This window comes from Haemaphysalis longicornis, unplaced genomic scaffold (genome assembly GCF_048455015.1).
Source record: "Haemaphysalis longicornis isolate Haplotype H1 unplaced genomic scaffold, Haemaphysalis longicornis Haplotype H1 scaffold_1, whole genome shotgun sequence".
Lineage (NCBI taxonomy): Eukaryota > Metazoa > Arthropoda > Arachnida > Ixodida > Ixodidae > Haemaphysalis > Haemaphysalis longicornis.
Window position 1 is genome coordinate 293,696,895 of NW_027526203.1, and position 8,659 is coordinate 293,705,553.

General features: G+C 43.3%; 1 long non-coding RNA gene across 1 annotated transcript; it reads left to right on the forward strand.

Moving 5' to 3' along the window:
• Nucleotides 1-1,489: 1,489 nt before the first annotated feature.
• Nucleotides 1,490-8,136, forward strand: LOC144148217 (uncharacterized). The gene is made up of 3 exons (XR_013318002.1): nt 1,490-1,910; nt 3,459-3,728; nt 6,611-8,136. It is a non-coding gene; the product is annotated as an uncharacterized LOC144148217 (long non-coding RNA).
• Nucleotides 8,137-8,659: the final 523 nt, after the last annotated feature.

Consider the following 8,659-nt stretch of genomic DNA (forward strand, 5'->3'; position numbering starts at 1 on the left):
CAAACTAACGAAATTCTACCGCGGCGGTCAGCAATTGCGGTTACTTTTCAGTGAAGCACATGCAGAGCGATTAACCAAGCTCTCAATCACTTTCAGTACAAACGTTATGTTGATTTCTCTCTAAGAAAACACTACAATAAATGGCACTGCATGTTAAAAAACATGGCGTCTTTTTTCAACACAATCCCCCCCCCCCCCTTACGTCGCCGCCACCGCAAATCCCCACTTGTTACAAACTCAGAGGTTTTCGCACTGTTAGCAGTCGTTTTATACGATGGGTTTGATGCGCCTGACATGCCAGGAGTGACATCGCTTGTAGTATTAGAGCGACGTTGCTTGTCTGCAAGACGGTGCCGGTCAAACAAGCGTTATCAACGCCATAATTCTAACGGCACATTCCATTTATTTCGTGGCTGCCGTTGCTTGCGCAGAAAAGGTCGGGTTGACTGCGATAGCTTTTCTTGAGTCAAATAATGGAGCTTTGGCTCAATCGCTTGCAGCGCTAGCAATGCGGCCTCGTCTGCAAGACCGGTGCGTGAGAAACAAGCGTTAGGACAGCCAGAATTTCAAAAATGCAGCATAAACTAGACCATCGTTAAAGGAGGCGATGACTAGACACAAGCAACAATATTCGTTGACAACTTACGTAAGTATAGAGTTGTTTTAGGCGCCTCGAACACCGCCAGCTTGGTCGACAGACTGTCGGCTCTGTACTCGACCAGAGACAATTGATCACTGCTTTGTAGACAGCAGAGATGCTGTCATTTTTTTGGGACATTCTACAGCGAACGCTCAAAAAAGACATGGATATTACGCCTTTCTCTATCCGATTTTTGCCATTCGACTATCCTGGTGAGCCACCTTATGACATGTTCGTGTTGATTGGTTTGTACAGTCTGTGGCGATGCCGCTTATGTGATAGACATGCTGAGCCACCAAGATCAACTAAGTCTTATTTCAGAGAAACTGTGGCATTTGTACATAGTGTGTATAGTTCGCTTGACCAACCACCTGACTGGTTCCCTCTTTTGAACGCTTGTGTGTGTTTGCCTGAATTTTGATGTATATTTGCTTGTCATAACTTCAGGGTATTCTTTTGTTTGCTTGTATTCCTCGGACTGCAACGTCTGAGCGTATTTTCCCATGTAATAAAGAAAAAAAAAAAAAGCCTACATAGCTGTTTGTTAACGCGTCCGTTTACTGTTTTGTAGGTCAATGGTTCGATTCCTCGTCGAACGTGTTTTTTTTTTTTACGTGAGAGTTTCATTAGCTCCTTTTTTAACAACCAGGGTAAGCACCTGTTCCTTGCTTTCTATCACGCCGACATTTACCGCCCTCTTCCTAAACCCAAAGTAGCTCGTTTTCTCGCACGTTCGCTCTTGAGAAGCCCGCCGTGAAAACAAAACCAAAACAAAAAAAAACAACATCTTTACAATATCAGTATATATGTCAATTACTTTATGTGTATTCACTTTTTGTGTTTAAAAACCTTAAATTTAAGTTATAAACACATTTCAGACTTTGAAAGCAGAAAGATAATTACCAACATTACAGTAGTAACACAATTTTCGTCAAACATAGAGGTGCTGAATTTGAAGTCTGGCAACTATCTCTCACTTTTGTGTGTGTTTTTTCATGGCGTTTTGTGCCGAGTGGTTGGTGGCGTGATTTAATCTGTTTTATCTATTTCAAGCTTAAATCATAGTTATAGAAGCTTTATGGGTGATGTCTACCCTTCTAACCTACGCGTGTGGTGAACATGGGGACCCCGGAAGAACGATCATCGCCGGATAAAATACTGCGCGTCAAAAGTGGATGACATTGCATCAGAACAAAGCGTGTTCGTGTGTCCGCGAGATGAAGACGACAGTGAAGGAGAATTTTACGTTGGAAACATCGTTTTTGCTCGGGTAAGTACGCATTTTTTATTATTCTGTATTTGGTTGGAACGAGTTCTGGTGTTTATGGGTCAGTAATTCGCTAGACCCCCATCTCGTTTGCTCTGAGAGCCTACGTGAGTTAGTATACTTGTTTGGCGCCCAGTCCACCGTTTCCGCAGAAGTCAGCATCAATTTACGCTGAAGCTAGACCTTGGCTACGATGCTCGCGCTATGGTACACGGCTGCTAATAATTTCACATCACGCAAGGCTCTTTAACACCGGGGCGTTTGTTTATGTGTCTCTCAAACAGTGCCTTTGCGGTTGCAGATCGCAGTCGCAATTTCGCGTGAGTGGCACAACGCTGTGATTAGTCCTCCCTCGTGAATACCCGCGGTATACCAAGAAATAACATGAACAGGAGGTTCCCTGGAAGTGCATGTGAAAACGCGTACACGTGATTCCATGGCTGGCGTCTCGTAGGTGTTGTGAAATCTCTCCCTCCCCCCCCCCCCCCCCCCCCCCTCTCCTTCACGAATTCCGTGCAGTGCGCTTCGCAGCTATTGCGCTCGCGAGACCGGCGACCGTACGCCTCGCGGTCTTCGGGCCGCGATATGTGTGCTGTTCTCGTGAAGCTCGACAACAGCGAAATTGCCGTACTCGCTCGCCAACGCGCCCCGACAGCGTACGCGTCGACCGGGTGCTGACGGAGTTGTGCTGGAAGAAAAGCAGGCAAGAGATGAGGGCGCACGAGGTGTAGTTAAACATGAGAATTTACAAAGTGCAAGGTGGAGAAAATAGTATGCAACGGCCGGAAACGGTGAGAGAGTTCGGGCCGCGCGCCAGCGAGCGAGTGCGGTAATTTACGTTGCCGAGTTTCACGAGTCCGGCACGAATATGACGACGCCCGTCTGAGAGTTCATAGAGGTATAGAATTCACATACGTGCAAATTGAAGGTGAAATGCGCGCATGTGGCCTCGCAGGGAGTTAGCATAGTCTCGGGGTAGTGGGGGAGATTTCACAACGCCTACGAGGCGCCTGCCGATTCTGTCAGAGTAGCTCTCGGGAAGTCTGGGGCTTGATATCAGAGGCATATGTATTGTTTAAATTAGTGCAGAAAATGGAGCCAATTCGCAAGTTCTCATTTTCGCAAAACCGCAGGCCATACAGAGACTAACAAGAAAGCTGTAGGCACTCACTCAACTCGATTTATATTGGAGAATTGAACGTGCAGATACAAGTCAGACATTGAAATGGAGGAGCCTCAACTATCACACACCAGTTCCGATTGAAAGCAAGGGATACAGATGAGCTGCTAGCATGCGTTCCATGCAAATTAGCTCAGTAGCTAGCTTTGCATATATCATGCATACCCCACTCACAGTACCTGCGGGTCTAATAAATACATTCTTACTGTGACCTAAATTTCACTTGGGGTGTTCCGGGAATGTTCTTATTAGTGCCTTGGAGGTTACTGTCTTTAAACGATTAAAAATCTACTTGATGTAAGCATTCGTGCTTTGTGTGTGCTCTTGTATTTCAACACGTGTCAGCACACTCACAGATTATGCACCTGCAGGTGCTGCTGCTGGCTGTCCTGGGTCAGCTGCCTTCCAGTCCAGTTTCAAAGGCTTTCCCAGGGCCTCCCTTGGCCAACCGACACTGCACCTGCTGTACCCAAGTACTGCCTGGCCTTTCGTTGGTGCTCCGTACGCTTTGCCGCCAGGAATGGTCATTCATCCATCATCTGGCCGCTTGGACCACCCGTTCAGAAGTCAGCGCATTTGCTCGACACATCGGTCCAGGCACTGCTGCCATATCGGTGCACCCACCGATTATGTATTTTCAGGTTAGTTATTGCATGTTGTGGAACTTGCCATGATGTATACCTGTTAGCAGTGCTGTGGCCTCTGATTATTTGAAACATTTTCATGAAGCAGTGCTGTGCGTATGGACGTGTCATTGCTTAGCAGAGATATTGAAGAGAATCTGGGGCTGACGACTAAAGGGCAAGAAGAGAAATTGAACTGACTTTGAAGCAAGTATTCGTATGTAATCAAGCCAAGCAAACATTTAGGATCTTTCGATATGGTTTTAAACTTGCAATACAAACTGGTCTACTTCAGATCATACTGGTAATAATCATACTATACCGAAAAGTACATCCCGCAGTCTGTAGAATTCTGATAGCGCTTTTTTCGCAGTCTCTCATGACAGGCACTAATCTCAATGGTTGGAAGATAGTCGAGGTAGCACCAGTCTTTAAATCAGGAGACGGTACTTCACCATTAAATTTCCCTAACAAGCACCATATGCAAGGTCAGGAAACATTTCATCCACTCTCAGGTCGCTAATTATTTATAAAATCACAATATCACATTCGAGTATCACCACGGTTTTCACAAGGGTTACTTGAGAAACACAACTTTCAGGATTTGTTCACGATCTACATTGATCCATTGACACAGGCTTACAAACTGCGGTAGTTTTTCTCGATTTTTCTAAAGCATTCAATCGCATTGCACACCACAGACTACTTCTCAAACTTCACCCTAATGTCCTCACTTGAGCAAAAGATTTTCATTCTTCTCAAATGCAGTTTACTTCTAATAACTATATACTTCTTTTGCTCGTGCCACTTTGTTGTCCCCCCAGGCAGGTTGCTTGGTCTATCTTCCATTTTGCATATCCTCCCATGTAGGTCTATTTGCAGATGATGTTGTAATTTATCACACAATTTCTTTCAACTACTACCGTCAATGCTTTCAATCTGATCTTAACACAATTAACTCCTGGTGCTGCAAATGGCTAATGTCGCTTATCTCTAAAACAAAGTGCATGACTTTAACGGTGGCAAGTCTCGGATTGTAAATACTTACTTCATTAACAACAGCCTGATTACTTCTTGAGACAAAGGTGTTTTGGTAGGCCGGTAGGGGAGGGGGGATTGCATGGTGGATTTCAAAAGATACATCGATTGGGAAAATAAGACGTGTGATTAATATTTTCATTTGCACTCCAAAACTCGCTTTATTTCATATGTTTAACCCACTGCCGTGGCTAGGGTGGTGTGCTGTGGAGGCGAATGTCGGTTAGATACCGCTTGGTGTAGCCGCTTTTCAGATGGAGGCAACACGTAAAGACGCCCGTGTTTGGAGATTTCGATGCGCACAAAAATACCCAGATGGTCAAAATTAATGCGAAGCCTTCCCCTACAGTGCTCCCCATATCCCAAGTGTAGCTTTGGCGTGTTAAACCACCGTTTTTTTTTTTCATGTTTTTGGTATAGTACCAGCTGCTGTAGCAGGTGCAACTTAAAGGTAAAATTATACATAATGTTTCCAAGAGCTAAATATAAAGGCCATATCGAAGTGCGTTTATGGGTCTATCTCATAGCAGTAGTGAAAGGTTATATACTCTGGTGCAGGTTAAGAACGCCAATGGCTCATGTGGTGTAGTCCAGTGTTTGACGGAATGCCGTGTAGGCAGGTAAAAGCATTATTGCAGTGATGAAACGTAGGTCACTGACCAAGTCAAGAAAGCCATTTAACGGTTTGTTGCTTGTTCATGGTGAGCATGTGTCGTGGAAAACGAAGCTATATATTGGGCATTACGCGGCGCAATGAGTTTGCATAGATATGGTGCAGATTGCCATCCATTATGTTGATAATGTTGGGCGTCGTCTGAACAATGAGGGACTCGAGCAGTAATCGAGAAGATAGATTGCACTCAGTTGTCAGTAATTTTGTCTTGTTCCAGTCGACCACGTGTCCCGTCCTCTCACGGTGCTCTGCCAGTGGACTTGTTTTTGCATGGCCCTTGTTCACTTCGTTCCAGTGTGCTGCAATAATCTTCTGTGCAGATTGCCCGTTTCGCCAATGTACACTGATTTGCATTCAGCGCATGGAATCTAATAAATAATACCCGGAAGCTTGGAGCGTGAGAGGGGGTCTCTCACGCTGACAATGTCAGAACGCAGCTTGCTAGTGGGCACATGCACAATGTATGCACTGCGTGTCTTGAAAATGTGTGCGAGAGTTTCACCGATGTGTGGGACGTAGGTAATTGCTGCGCGTTTTGATGCAGTCGTTGTCCTGAATATAATGCCTAAAGCATTATATTCAGAAAGAAGCGAAGAGGGCGACTAGCAAGAATCCACATTGACATTAGCAGGCAGAAGCGTCCACAAGGCCTGTGTCAAAACGTGCTGCAATTCTCGTCCTACACATCAAACTTTCGCACGCATTTTCAAGAAACACATTGTGCACATCGTGCAGGTGCCCACTAGCAAGCTATGTTCTGACATTGTCAGCGTGAAAGACCCCCTCTCACGCTTCAAGCTTCCAGGTGTTGTTTATGTTTTGAACAAAAAAAGTGCCATTTAAACGTGACACCTCCTTCCTTGCCGATTTCTGATGCCTGATTGTTCAGTTTGTGGGGATACGTTTAGCAGATTGCTCACATGTCTAACCTGTATTTGTGCTTGAGCAGTCAAACGCTGATGTTAGCAGTGAAGTAGGTGAAAATTGTAGTTTGATTGTAGTTGTGTGCAGATTACCTACATTGTGTTAATTCGTAGAAAAGCAAAATTGAGGTAACCCTGCTAACTGTTCCGCATTGCAGCATTTTATTATGCGAACGTTAAGGAGTTCAGCTGCTTGTTAAAGGTGAAATAAACAGTGGTACAAAAAGAAGAGCATCTACTAAACAGAAATATCTTCACAATCGCAGGATGCCAACGGTCCGCCTACCAACTTGTGTCCTGCATCGTTTCTGCTGGCTGGAGCGGTTCATGGAGCATTTTCCAGCTTCTCAAAGTTTGTGGTCAAGCGCTCCTCCAAGTGAAAGATGCCGCAGAGGGATCTTTTGTTTTAATGCCACAATTTCACGTGCTCAGCAGCAAATTTACTCGTATATTCATCACCCAAGAGGGCATGTTACCTTCGTCTTCGGTGGAATGTGTCTGCACTCAGGTTATTTGTGACAGAAACAAGTGGACCACGTCATGAGAGTCATTGAGGCCTTGTTGATTGTGCATGCTTCTGAAATGACATTTTCATTAAGCTGAATACTTTCCACATATTACGATTTGTGAACAAATTATGGTAAAAGTCATGATTAGTTGTACTACACTGCAGGAAGGAAATGCCAACATACGTTTTAAGCACCTCTGATATTTCAGATCGTTGGCTGGTGAGCAATAAAACAAAACAGAAATTTTTTTAAAGTAAATTCAAATATTCGTTGTCACCAGTGCATGACCATAGTAAAAGCTATCTGGTCACCAAATTTAGAATTAGACACGAAATGCCAAGAAAAATAGGGAAATAAACTAAACTCGCTACAATAAACCAATTCGTAAAATTCCTCAATGTCTATCAAGTGATGATTCAGGCGGGTTAGTTAAGATGTCAGTGGGTTTACACACCCAACTTGCAGGGAAGCACATGAGCTCCCAATATTAACATGTTTTTAGTTAAGACCGTCTTCCTTCATTAAGCTGCTTTGCACATTGATGCCAGTCTGATAAATGTCCTGAATTTTTGTTATGATCAATCTTTGTATGGGAACCATATATTTTTATATGATGTCGCTGTGTATTTCTGAAACTGTATCTAGTCACTAATTCCAATTTGTCGTGGTCAGGTTTTTTCAACTAATTCGTAGCTTTTTTAACAATTATGGTATATTTTGTGTGCCTAAAGGAATGCCTCATTGCATGTTTAGCCTATGTAGTGTTGAAAGCGGACATTTTGCTTCAAAGTGGAATGTCGGGCTAGCAACAAGGTACTTCGCGTGCTGCTCACTTTCATTCATGCCATTATTTTTTATATTATCATTTAAAATTAAAAGCTAACCAATTTGCTGTCGTTTTAATTTTGTCACCTACTTTATACTTTCTTTTTTTTTCAACTTTGTGTAAGGATTGACTATCCATATTTTTATGATACCAAGGCGTTGGACTGGGCTAGCTGGTACATGTTTGAATGGATGAAAAACCATGGGAAAACCCAGGACACAGAAGAGAACGACGGGACAAACTTGTGCCGTCATTCTGTTTTAACTGTTTCCTGTGTTTACCACTGGTTATTTATGCATTCAAACATTTTTTATGAGTTTGTTGAACAGTGATTAGTTTAGGTGTGTTCAAACAATTGTTGGCTGCGAAGGCTCCCTGTAGCATTTGTATAAGTGCTCTATGCTTTTTTTTTTTTTGAGCCAGTACCCCACCACCAGTCTTCATGAGGTGGTCTTTTGTAGAAATAAGTTGAAATAAATATTTGTTTGCATTGCTTTACATGTTTTGAAAGAATTTCTTGTTCATTCTTGTTTCATTCAACCCCGTTTCAGAATCCTGCTTAAGGCATTTCCTCTGTTATTTTTTTTCAGAACCAGGAAGGGTGCTCATCCTCGGTTCTTGCTGAAGCAGCAGTATCCATACTTCACACGTGAGCTCTGAACACACAGTAATTATGGTATGAAACATTCTACCAGTATAAGCCTGCTTTGTAGACGTCATTGTAGATGTCAAAGCTCTTGACAGTGTAGTCCAATGTCTGGTGTAACGGGCAATGTCTACAACTTGTAAAAATTAATTTTGTGGCTATAATGTTTGTGATTATTTTAAAATGCACGTCAACTACTATTTAGAATCGCTGTCTAAATTGGCAGCCATTTTCCTGGTGGATACAGAAAGTGAAAAAGCGCATGTGTAGAGATTTCAGTGGACCTTAAATGTCCCAAATTTGCTAAAGCTAATCCAAAGCCCTCCTTGTGGTG